Genomic DNA, 13,508 nt, shown 5'->3' with positions numbered 1-13,508 from the left:
GGCTATTGTTTGTTTTCATTGAAATGTTTTATGACTTTATTGTTCTGACTCCATTCGGTCTTTTCCTGTCCTTAATGATGTCATACTGGAAACTGTCTGCAGTGGTGGCTGAAGGGAATGGTTCATTATCGCAAATGAGTGATGTCCAGGCAGCTAAGGCAGGCTTCAGTTCTCTGAAGGGTATGTGGTACCTTTGCTCTTATTCTACATAACTGAAATGCACGGGCTTTATAGGACATGAGCTGACAGTCCTGAGTTGGCAATTGGAGATTTGAGTCATTTATGTGAACAGAGTGTGCTGCTGGCCAGAAAGTTCTGCTAGGAAGAATCTCATCTGTCGACGCAAAGAAAAACTAACTCAACACTGCTTCCAGCCGGTTCCCAACACGGAAACCTAAAAGGGGCTGTTATTTAAAAGTTTGGGGTTTTCTGTTGCTGTGACTGTGACGGATTTGTGAATGTCTTACATTGAATGGCATCAAATTATTCTTGTGTTTTTGTAACTGCCCTCTTTTCAAAGTTCCTTCCTGTTGGAGCATGTGGCAAACTATCTTCCTCGCATTTTATGTGTATCCATTCACCTGCTGATGGATACTTCCTTCAGATTCTTCACTATTGTGAACGTAAAATCGTACATGTGTATTCGAGATCTTCCTTTAGATTCTTGTGAACCGGGAAATTCTTTACATGTTGATGTTTTCAGTGTATTGGCTGGAGCAAAACAAGCCTTTGGAATGCAAGAAAGAAAGGGAGGGATGGAGCATCTTGCTTGCCACAGAACTCCTCCAGCACAAATCTGCGGAAAGTTTAGCTTCCCCATTTTCTGGATAGGAAAATTGGAGGAGAAATGTTCCTTCCACCAGGTCGGCCCTGATTTCTGATCTGGTCCTTTATACTCATGTGCAGAAACTGACATTGGGGCTAAATTAAGAAACCACATTTCGAAAGGAAAGCTCTCCTGTTTCTTAGGCAAAGGCTTCCTGACATTGGCCACAGGACCAGGAGTCACACTTTCCTTTGGCGACTGTGGGTATTTCTATCCAGTTGCTATATATTTCCAAGAACATTCTCTGTGGGCCTATTTGGCTTCCATTTATAAAAGGTTAGGAAATAATAACACTTAGTGAGTACATGCCTAAAAGTTTGCACTGAAATGTTCCATGCTATGCACCCCTTCAGCACTCCCCACCTTTCCCTCTGTCCTCAAACGCCCTCCCAGCCCCTGTATTCCTCAGTCTCAGCCCTTTGTTCTGCCTTGAAGTCAGAGCTTTCTCTAATCCGGCCCCTCTCCTAAGACAAACCCCTCAAAGATTTCCAGCCTGCTCTCCATTGCGGAAGTGCAAATGCTGGCATCAGCTCGGATCCTTGTCCTGCCGTCTGATGTTAGGACTCTAAGATCCTCTGCTCTTCATCTCGTTGGTTCATCTCTTCGATTCTTTGCAGACACTCCTTGTTTTACCTCTTACTCGGTTCCCCAAACTTACCTGCTTGCTGGGTTTTCATCTGATTTACAGGTGGTCCATACACGGTCAGGTGTTTAGGGGCCCAAACCACCAAGAATAATGCCTTTGGAATGCTCTCATGACCACAAAGTTTGCAGGGAAAATGATGCAGCTGCTTAGAACCATGAATGTAAAATGTGCCCAGCAGGAAAATGCATTATGGTGTTTGAAATGATTTACAGTTATATGTACACATGCTCCTTTTCCTATCTTCATTGTCTAACATCAGTGTGATATTGATGCCAAGAAAAACAGTGCAAACTACCTTTAGAAAACATCTGTTGAGTACCACATTTTCCTGTAAATATCCACAATTTGTCTGAATTTCCTTTTTTTTTAAACAAGAAGCTTTCTCCTTCCTCATATGGAACATTTAGTAATAGATATTGACATAGAGAATATGAACATATCCTTGTGATAGCTATAGCTGAAACAGTAAATTATTATGATAGCAAAGGATTGTGAGGATGCTAAAAGTTCATTTCTCTAACAACTTTCCTTGGGCACTTAGCATGTACCAAACGCTCAGCGTATATTAACATATTCTCTGATTCAATGAATAATGTGTACACAGCTTCTATACCTTGATCTTTAATTGAAGTTTAAATTTATTGTTCATGTCTGCATTTACCCTAATATTAGTGCTCTCAAATGGAGGTAGTTTTGTCTCTCATAGGACATGTGACAGTTTTGGGGAGATAGTTTTGTTAGTTGCAGCTACAGGGGTGTGACTGAATGACAGTAGACACAGGACAAGGATGCTGGTAAATAACTTATACCTCACAGTGTGACATCCCTCTGCTGTGAATAATCCCCACCAACCACCAAGTGCAATCAGGTTGAGAAATGTTACCCCGAAATGTCAGGCTTTTTGGTACTAGGAACTATTTCATACTTAATGGGATCATCATCAGTTCGTAAGTAAAAGAGTTCCCCAAGGAGGCGACATAGTGGGGTGGGGGAGTGAATTTGCCACAGTGAGAAAATGGTAGGAACAGACCTTTTCTCTAGAGAATCACTACTTTAAATGCAGCCTCTGAACCAGTGTAATCAAGGTCACCTAGAAATGGGGGACTCCCAAGTCCACCCCAGATGTACTAAGTCAAAATTGTCGTTCTACCAAGCCCTTCAAGGAACTTAGATGTTCCGTGAGTTGTGAGACACTGACCAAGGGCTTTAGCATCCAAGGATAGGTGAGATGGGATGAACTGCCGAGGGTCAGATTCACCGAGCAACCTAAAGCCAAAAGACACTCCCTTGTTCTCCTGGCGGGTGTAGCTGTAGCCTAGGGAACGTCTGAAAGCAGTTGGAGGCCTCAAGGGCATTGGCAAAATGGGTGCAGCAGTGCAGTTGCAACAGATTCAAAGGTGCCAGGGTGCTGAGCAAGCAGTGGCAACAGGAGGTCAAGTGAAGATGCTTAACCAGGATGTGCCAAGAGCACTAAGAAAGAGGCTGACAGTGGGAAAGGACAGGCCATGTGCCAAGCCCAGGAGAGGCCAAGACTCTGAGACAGCAGCGGGGGTGAGAGGCAGCAGCCCAGACTGGCTGCAGGCCTTTTCATTCCGTTGTCTGGGTGGCTCCAGTTCATCAGAGGAATCGAGTTACCCAGAATCCTTCTTCAATAGCTCACAATCCTTCCAGGACTTGATAATGTGGTAATTAACATGGGGATTCCAGGAATGCTTTGGATTTGAATTCTGTCTGTAGCAGGCTGATGTGTCTGGAATCTGGATATTGAAGATTGTTATTCCAACGTCCGCTTTATTTCCTTCTTGAAGGATCAAGTGGACTGAAAATCTGAGCAAAGGGGCAGATAGGAAACTAAGCAGAAGGGAATCTCTGAAGGGGCCAGGCTAATCGCAGTTTTCAGATTCTTGAGCTGTCAAGTTCTCATTCTGGTCAAAATGCTGCCACTGTTTTCGAATATTGTGGCATTATTATAGCTCAGGACAGATTTTTAAAGGGCTGAAACACTGTGTGTTTTGTTGTTTTATTTTATTCAAAACCAAAGGAATAATTTCTTACGGAGTTATAGACTTAATATCTTATCAGAAGTCTATCAACAACCTTACTATGACCGTGACCATAATCATGTCCGTGACCATGACCGTCAGTGACCACAACTACAACCGTGACCGTGACCATCTTACTTGCTCTGGAGGATGGTAGAGAAGTGTTAACTGCCCAGATTGCTTGGATGAAACCCTAGGGTCCCCGGCCTTCCTTTCTCTGGACGAAATAGTGACAGCAATTCTGTATGTCTAACTTAGACCTGAGAAACCCTGAAAACCAAGAACTGGAAAAGTCACACTCTTTTTTTTATTTTCTGCCACCGAGAAGAGCACAAGTTGCTCAAACATCTGGGAAAGCTCCAGTGATTCTCCGGGTGCGATTTTTATAGCAAACTGTGTGTCTGGGTTGCATCACATGCTTTATTTTAGATTGTTCTAGGATTTGCAAGTCATCATGGTGCTATGTACTCTTTCCTTCTCTCCAGAACCTTCAGGAACCCACAAGAACAGATGGAACCACAACATCAGTTAGAGTTTCAGAATATTACTTTGGAAATTAAGTGCTTGGTTACTTTGGGCGGACTATCTAAATTCCCTCACCTTCAGTGTCTTAATTGTGAAAAAAGACAAATAATACTAATTTCATAAGACTGTTCTAGTAAGGCTAGGCATGGTGGCACATGCTTTTAATCCCAGCACTTGGGAGGCAGAGGCAGACAGATCTCTGTGAGTTCAAGGCCACCCTGGTCTACAAAGAGATTTCCAGGACAGCCAGGGGTATTACATAGAGAAACCTTGTCTCAAAAACCCAAAACAACAACAAATCCTGAATGAAATATAAAGAATCTAGTAAATTCTGAGCAGATTGCAGTGAGTCAAGCAGTCCTCGCTACTGTTATCACTGTTCCTATTAGCTCAGATCTCGGGCATTGCTTGTGAGCATGCACGCTAGGAAGCAGAACAGGACCACCTGACTCCCAGGCCTGTGAACTCTGTTCCCCCTCTGACACCCTGTTCCCCCTCTGACTCCCTGTTCCCCCCCCTCCCCCCACAGAATTGCCAGGCTCAACCACATTATTCTGATTCTCCTCACCATGAAAGATTACTAACTAATTATGTTAACTGAGTCTCCTTCCCTTAATTAGTATGAAAGTATGTGTTAGTTTTTTAAACCCTGTTTTTTGTTTTTGTTTTGTTTTGTTTTGGTGCTCCTATCTAGTTAAGCATTTTCTTAAGTATTTGCCATTTATATGCCAGTTAAGGTAGTTAGAAAGTGGATTCTCGACCAGGCAAGATAAAGGATAAGCACCATTGGAGCAGGATTGAGGCTTCAGAGACTTCAGTGTCTCTCACTTTCCTCTGAGGAGGATGCCCCAACCCTTGGATTTTGGAGAGCATTCACTTGCCATGCTCAAGAACAGAATGATGAGGTTCTGGTCCTCAGGCTTTGTGATCAAGTGAAAGGCTACATTGAAATTCACATGTCAGAGGGCTGCAGCTCAGACTCTGAGTCTACACTGGATCTGCAGATGACTTCTAGACTCAAAAGTCTAAAGCAGAAGAGTGAAGAATTCTAATGCAATCTTTATGCTTTATATACACACCTCAAATTGTAAATTGTAAATAATGCCAGTTTCCATAAGTATAAATTAATGTCAGCTGAAGTTAAAATTTATTCTTGCCAGTTCTTCCTGTCTTCTTTCAAAAAAGGTGAAAAACAGACCATTTTGTTATGATGCGTCAGCCGAGGAAGCAAAGAGAGGATGTATGTCTTCACAGGAGAATGAGCAGTCCACTCTACAGCATTCTAGTCCAATGATGCTAGGTTAAGTATATGATGACTCTGAGCCTACTTTCTCATTTTTAACTTGAATATGAGATCAATAATGAGGTTAGAATGAGGTGGCATGTTGCATAAGCCTGGCATAGGCTGGAAGATCATAGGTGCCTAGAGTTCACTGAAAGCATTTTGCTCAAAGGGAATTTAAAGCCAAGTTCCTAATCATTGCTCTCTCTCTCTCTCTCTCTCTCTCTCTCTCTCTCTCTCTCTCTCTCTCTCTCTCTCTCTCTGTGTGTGTGTGTGTGTGTGTGTGTGTGTGTGTGCATGCGTGCGTACATGCATGTATAAAGGCCAGGAGTCAACATCAAGTGTTTTTTGTTTTGTTTTGTTTTTTGAGGCAGGGTCTTTTGCTGAACCAAGACCTTGCTTGCTTGGCCAGATTCCATGGCCAGGAGCTTCCTAGGATTCTCCTGTCTTCTTCTGTGTGCTAAAAAGCAGGGATCATAGGGCTCCACAGGGAGAGTCTTTTGACATTTTATCCGTTATTGAGTCAACACTGCAATAAACTGGAGATTATGGATTGAGGTCGGTTCCTTGGCAAGCTATCTTATGAACACAAAATATGGCCCGGGGATTAAAAGCCTTCTTCTACCTGCTGCAGTTCTACTTCGTGAGGTGTTAGAGGTAGATAGAATGCTATGGGATGTTCAGCAATTAAAGGGAAAGGAGGTTGAAAGCAAGAGGCAAAGGGAAGTGAGTCAGTTACACGTCACATTCTTATACCTTCCCTACCTTTGTCATGCCATGCCTGAGTGTCATTACAGAATTAGCAAGCGTTGCAGGGTCCTTCTAATTCAATGTTAATTCTAACACTTATCCATAGTTCCTATTAGAGAATGGAATAAACAATAAGAAACACACACACACACACACACACACACACACACACACACACACACGCATGCACGCACACACGCACTGTGTCTTTAATGAGTTTTTCTCCTTGGTAGAAAGAAGGCAAAACACTTAAGGAATCAACTCCTTTCCTGGCTAATGAGTGTAGACATCTTCCCTGGGATCCTGATGATAGAAGATGGTAGAAACAAATTGATTGTGACAAGGAGCCACAGAGACATTTGCTGTTGGGGGCAGCACAATGATCTCCCAGGCTCCTCGCCTATTGAGAGGGGTCTGTCCTGCCCACCAGCCTCAAATCCAGATCACCTGGTGAGAAGTGTTCTGAGTTACAGCCTAGCTGAAGAACTGGGATTCTGGGATGCTGTGCTTTGCTCACTTGAGGGGTCATCTCCTCTTATTCCCCCAACTGGATTCACATTCATTGCCATTTTCTTTGCTGCGTATTTGTGGCCAGCAGAATTGAAGGGAGGCGTAGGGTCAGCAGGAATAGAAACGAGGTTGAAGGAGAGGGTGTCGAAATAAACAACACGACTGATTGAAGGGGGAAGAAGCTTTACCTGGGTCACAATTCAGAGGGAATAGCCATGTCCCAGCGTTGGATGCATTGTCCCTGGAAGTAGGAGCTTGTGGTTAACGGTGGTTGCATTTCAGGAGATCACGTGGATCAGAGAGCTCTGGCAGAAGCAGGGCTGCTCTATTACTCTCAAGCCACGCTCTCAGCTTGTCATTTCCTTTAATGAGGCCCCATCTACTAAAATCCCAGTCCTGTAAAGCAGTGCCTCCAGCTAGGGCGCAAGTGATCAAGCGCTTGCGCCTTCCACTTTCGAGTTCCAATAAGCATTACGGAGTGACTGAACTCTTGCCTGCTGCGGACACTCGGAGGGTGCTAGAGAAACACTTCCGTTTTCTACATAGACACTGGATCATCTGCTTCGCCGTAAGGAATACTACAATGTGGTCTTTCAAGTTCACACAAGTCCTAGAAGTTTTCACCTTCATTGTTTCGTCCCTCGTGTCATCCTTAAAACAGCTCCCTGAAGTGTATATGTTCTTGCCAGCTTACAAGTTAGCAAATGTTGAACGAAATGTTGACATCACCTCCTAATTGATTTCAGAAACCGTAGTGACAGTATTAAGTGAGAACTAATTTTTTAAAAGATTGCTGTAATTCAACATCTGGAGGGATAACAAATGTTGGTGGGTTGTTTATTATTATTTTTTAACCTAGAATTATAATCTCCTTGTATCTATTGTATGCTCCACTGCCTGGGTTAGGGAGATTAGCAAAGTGCCCTTTTTATCTAAAAACAGAAGGTCTCCCGTCATTAAACTCCATTAAGTTAAAGCTGTTAAAAAATAGTGTAGCCAGTTTTCAAAGGCTTTGACCAAATCCATTTATGAGAAGAAAGCAGCCAAGCAGCCAGTCTGATTCTCAATAGGGGGTGGCCAGTAGGGTGGAGCAATCTATCCGACAAAGTAGCCACTTACTGTTTGATGAGTGTGCCTCACCACTATCACCCACACACTGGTTAGCCTCTGTAAATAGAGCAGCAGCAACACTGTAGCTTTTTTAGAATATGTATTTCACAAATATCTAAGTCCCTGTGAAGCTCACACTTAAATGGCACGTCTTTCTCTTGGTTGGAGACAGAATCGTTCAGTTTAACGTTTGAAACCCAGAGCTTCTCCCCTTGGCATGGGGAGGAGTCATTAAAGATGCATTCATGCCCTGGAATTGTTTATCCACAGATAAGCATACTCGCACAGAAGTGGGTTGGGGTTTTTGAGTTTGTGTTCATATGTGTTAAGCAGCTAGAGAAAATATGCTTTCTAAACTTACAGATGATTGGTATAAAGAAAATCAAGTCTTTAGATAAATGGTCAAAACCTTGTTTTCCACAGATTAAACACAGAACGGGTGATTTAATCTTGGGATATGGGGACACAATGAAAAGTCTATATTACATTTCTTTCAGAAAACTACACAGAATTAGGAAGCCATCCCATTTTGCTATAAGGTAAAGAAGTCAATCTAGATATGACTCGACAAGCAAAAGAGACCCTGAAACTTTTTAGTGCTTTTTTTTTTTTTGATTTATAACTCAGTTTCTTAGAAACTAGGAAATGTGATCTAAACTATCCAGAAAGAAGTGATCATAGATCGGGCTGCAAATCACCCTTTCCAGCCCTCAGGCGCGTGTTTACCTGCCATACTCTGAACATGGAGATCCAGAAGTGAGTGGAATATGACCTTTGACTTCATAAAATCCACTCCCTATCTCTTTGTCTGTCATCACAACTTCTAGCAGTGAGCAAGGGAATATCTCAGGCCTCGGGTTCCTCCAGTTCAATAAACACATGAGGAAAACTCCCGTTATAATTGTATAATTATAAGCCTTTGTCTTATAAAAATGTCAAGTTGACAATACTGACGGTAATGTGAACGGCCAAGGAGGGAGAGTCATGTATCTGTTAAGTGACAATAATTCCCCAAATGTGTTGTTGTCACCCTGGGCTAGAGGCAGTTTCCAGAGCGACTGAGAATCAAGAGTTGCTGGTTTGTCTGCCTCTTGCTTTGTCAACTACCTCTGCGACTATGAGACTCGCTTTTGTTGTCTTGTTCTGTAAAAAGAGACGTAAGAGAGTTAAGATTCAGGAAAATCATACTACAAAGGAAAAAGTGAAAGCTTTGGCTTAAGCTGATTCAGTTGTAGCCAATTCCCTGTGACTCACCACACCCGTGCAAACTATTTTAGCATTCTGTATGGTCTTCCCTGGTTATCTTAAAGCAACACTTTGAATTGTATACATTATAACATAAATTTTTATGTGTCACATATTATCTGAACACACTGACAGAGGAAATAATAGGTGTCTCAAGTACACATTAACTACTCCTAGGATTCCCACTCCTTGGCATGGTTTAGTGTGCAGAAAATACATGATTTAACATCTGGCCCACTTACCAAAAGTCACATAGTTAATAGAGAACTGAAGGAATCTACCAAATAGTAAACGAATTAAAAGAGGAAAATCTTCGCAAAAGTCCTTTGAGAAAGAAAAGCTATTTCAACTACGAGTCTACTAGATGTCTTGAATGTACCTAAGCTCCTCACAGAAGATTCTCACAGAAAGACTATTGGGTTCGTGCTTGCCTTCTCTCACTAAGTACTCCCAAGTCACCCTAGGAGTCGACCACCAGCCTTTGCACATTACATACCTCTGAACAAGGAGATGTCATCTCAGGAATCTGTGACAGCCAGTCCTGCTCTTTCTGCCCTGGGCAATTTTTGGTTAAGGAAGAAGAAATAACCTGAATCATTTTTTTCCCCTAGAATCATTTAACATTTTATGTTGCCACAGAGGAAGTAGAAATGTGTGTTGATGATTATCAGACCTGACTAGATGGACTAAGGGGAGAAGATGGAGGTGGATGGAGGCTTGTCCTTTTTTTCTTGAAGAAAAAAAAAAAAACAGAATAAATTGTGAGCTTGCATAGCCGAGACTCAGGACTGTTCTTAGGGTGATTCCTGAGAATTAGGACTGCCCCCATCCTACCACCAGTGCCTTTGTTTCCTCAGGCTGTTCCTCTCTCTTCCTTCTACTTTCTGTTCACAACAGTGAGCTGTTTGAAAAGTAACAATAGAAAGATTTTCCCCCTCAAGACCCAATGAAAGCTACCTCAAGATTTAATGGATTCACTGTGTAAATAGCTGGTAAAGAGCCTAAGACCAAAATTGCTTGTATTTAATTTATAAGACTGGTAATTTTTATCACGTCATCGCTATGTGGGGCTTAATAATATCTAGCCTCAATATTTCATGATTCGCTGCATTTCTGGTGCTATGTTTCATTCTTGTAATCAAAATCTTCTAGAGGGTTCTAAGGCTGCCCTTATCATTGATCACACAGACAGCTTTACGACACAATGCTAAATAAGTAATTGAAATGGGTATCACTACCAAGAATTTTCTCATTTCGGTACTATATATAGAGACATATTTTTAAAAATACATGCATCATTTTATAATGACTGCAGAGCATCTTAAATCATTACAATTCTATAATGACTTTTGCATTTAGTATATTCTGTTTAAATTCACTATCTGTGAAATAATTTTTATCTTCATGGATTACTTGGTCTCATTTTTCTCACATACCATGCTACGGATCTAAAGATAGGCGATGACAGTTCTTAACAAATAGTAATTTTTTGCCCCTACTCAAAAAAGTCATTCATTTAACACTCTATGAACTAATACAGACTATGTATACATGTGAATGTAGACTACATTTAATAATGGATTATTTTAATAATATCAACTTGGTTATTAGGGAGCAAAAACAAGTGCCATACTTTGGAATTGCTGTTTGTAGGGTGATTGTGGGCATGCACTGATCTGTATTTTAGTAACACAAGAAAGCATGCCATCTTCGTCATGTAAAATCGTAAAGTTCAAAATATTGAGACATTTAAAAGGAGAAAAGGGAAAACCCACTCCAAATCTCCACTTAGAAATAAAAAAATTGTTTTGTCAGTTTAACACTCACAAGTGTTTATATGGGCTGTGCTGTTAGCGCCAACGTGTTTGCTGTTTTACCAATTATCTTTTAAATCATTTATTATTTTCCAAGTTAGCATACAAGATATAATATGTCATTATGACATAGTTAAACAAAGCATATTTATTTTATACTCCTATTCTCTACCTGCCATGGTGGCATATGCCTGAAATCCCAGCACTTGGGTAGCTGAGGCACTGCATATCTCTCTGAGTTCAAGGCCAGCTTGGTCTATATAGTGAGTTCCAGGGCAGCCAGGGCTATGTAGAGAGATCTTAGAACCATCCCTCTACTGCTTGCTTCTTCTGACCCTTCCTCATAGCTCCCACGCCCCACACTCTTTTTTTCTTTCATTTCTATTGTGTTCCTTCGTCCACTCTCCTCTATCCTTTTTCATTATCAATTTTTACCCTTTCTAGGTCTCTTCTAGTGTTTTAGGCTTTACACTCACACACAGACACACAGACACACACACACTGACACACACGAGCACGAGTCAAGATTAGGGGCCTTTGTTGTTGTTGTTGTTGTTATTTTCTGATTTTCAATTTTCTCTTTTTTAATTAATATTTTTTATTTTTTACATATACATTTATATTATTATACACATATATAATAAACTACCTATAGCAAGAAGAACCATGACCCAATCAGGAATTATAGAAATGGAGGAGCTTGGTTTTAAATTCCCTTTGAACCAAATGCTCTGAGCTCTCAGTGAAATCTAGGCACCTGTGATCCTAGATTTTACCAGGCATTATGCTAAATGCCACTTCATTCTATCCGTGTGTGTGTGTGTGTGTGTGTGTGTGTGTGTGTGTGTGTGTGTGTGTTTCTGCGCTTGGGTGACATCACTCAGTATTTATGCTTTCCAAGCTAATTCATCTTTTTATAAATTTCAGAATTGTATATTTTTACATCTTAGTAAAATTCAACTTTGCATATCACCACACTTGCAGCTAACCTTTTTTTTTTTAAATTAAAGACATATCCTAGATACTCAAAACCTTCTAACTCTGCCAAATAAACCTTCATCTCATCATTGACGATATCTTGACCTCCATGCCATCAGTACCATTTCGAAGATGACACCTGGATACAGTTTCACAACTGATTTTGTAGTGTTGGGCTAGACCTTTTTATCTTTTGAAGACAGAATATTATGTAAATGAATATACCATAAAGAAGTGTGTGGAACCTATCCCATCCATATGCCTCTGAATGGTTCACAATGGAGTAATCACTGACAAATTGTACTCAATTGAGAGCTTCTCAATTGCCTTGATGGAACTGAGAGAAACTAGGTCAAAAGCCTAATAGAATTGCTTTTCCTTGCCCTTCACTTCACATCAGTGCTGTGATTTTTCTTGCATTGACAAAGCCATATATGGGTGGCTATTAAAATGACCCTTATACTAAGGGAGGATAGTAATACTTCAAAATAACCTAGTGGATATGCATCCATTGAGAAAAATGTGGCTTTAGAGTACGGATGATAAAGACTCCACGGCTCATGTCCAAACCCGAAAATTTCAAAATGAAGATCAAGGCATATTCGATTGAGCACAGCAACACTGGGTCTGTTTTACTTAAAATCTAGTATCACAGTGATCAATTTTATGACAGAGTTCCCATTTGTTCATTTTACCATATATTTTAACACTTTCCATAGAAGTACTTCATTGGCCTCTATAATATTAGCACACATATGGCGTGTGTTGTGGGACATTCAAGCTGGTAGGCTACACAGAAATAAGAAAGGGAAAAATTTTTTTCTAAATGTAAAAATGGATTAGGAAAAATGTTATGAACAATGAAAGGCCTTAATAAAAGATTGGATATGGTAGAAGCAAGCTTAAATTTACCAATGGAGGAAAAGCTTTCCAATTAGATGAACCAGAGTGTGTAAAGATTTTGTGACAAAAAAAATGAATAGGAGAAAAATGTTCCACTTAAACCAGTGGTTTTGACCCTTCCTAATGCTGCAGCCCTTTGATACAGTTCCTTGTGTTGTTTTATGGTTCCTCCCAACCATAAAAGCATTCCATTGATACTTCCTAACTGTAATTTTGTTACATGCTATGACTCATCATGCCAATTTCTGATACACAGGATATCTTATGTGTAACCCCAGTGAGGGTCCCAACCCACAGGTTGAGAACCACTGTTAAAGGAATGACCAGGGAATACTAGATGAAATGGACCTGAAGGCGACTCAAAATTAAGACTGAGAATGACCTCCCAGTGTCTCTTTGCAGCCCACCTTAAAGTTCCCAGCAGCTAGATACTCTTCTCACGGAGGAGGAGTCTTCTGTAATAATCAGCAGAGTGATTGCACACTGTTCTATCCCCAGTTGGCACTGCTCCAGGTCATAAGTCCACTGCTTCTGCAGCCCTGTGCTCCCTGGACCAATCAGAGAGCACTGAGTGTGCTGAGAAGCAAGCCTTGCTTCCTGCAGTCAAGTTACAGAAGGCTTACAAGGGCTTACTGATTGAAAATAGCGCCATCACTCCTCAGGGTGCACTTCTCGGTGTTTAGGTCTTCAGTCCACAGTGCACAGTGTTCAGAAACAAGCCTTTCTGCTACAGGTTTGCCTCCATGATGGCTACCCGTGGAGACTGCAGCAAACAGCTAAGACGTTCTTGAAAAGAGGGGACTTAAGACTTTGTCAGCATCCCTCACGTTTAGCTTAGTTGCTGCATGTGAGCAATTGGCCCATGGCAGAATCCCTG

At 41.2% G+C, this 13,508-nt stretch overlaps 1 protein-coding gene across 10 annotated transcripts in view; it reads left to right on the top strand.

Moving 5' to 3' along the window:
- SLC8A1 (solute carrier family 8 member A1) overlaps positions 1-13,508 on the top strand; it is a 361,990-nt gene that overhangs the window by 196,065 nt on the left and 152,417 nt on the right. The window lies entirely within an intron of this gene.

The sequence above is a fragment of the Acomys minous genome (genome assembly GCF_964271855.1).
Source record: "Acomys minous genome assembly, chromosome: 8".
NCBI classification, from domain to species: Eukaryota; Metazoa; Chordata; class Mammalia; order Rodentia; family Muridae; genus Acomys; species Acomys minous.
Note: the sequence above shows the minus strand (reverse complement) of the source record. Positions and strands in the feature narration are given on the sequence as shown.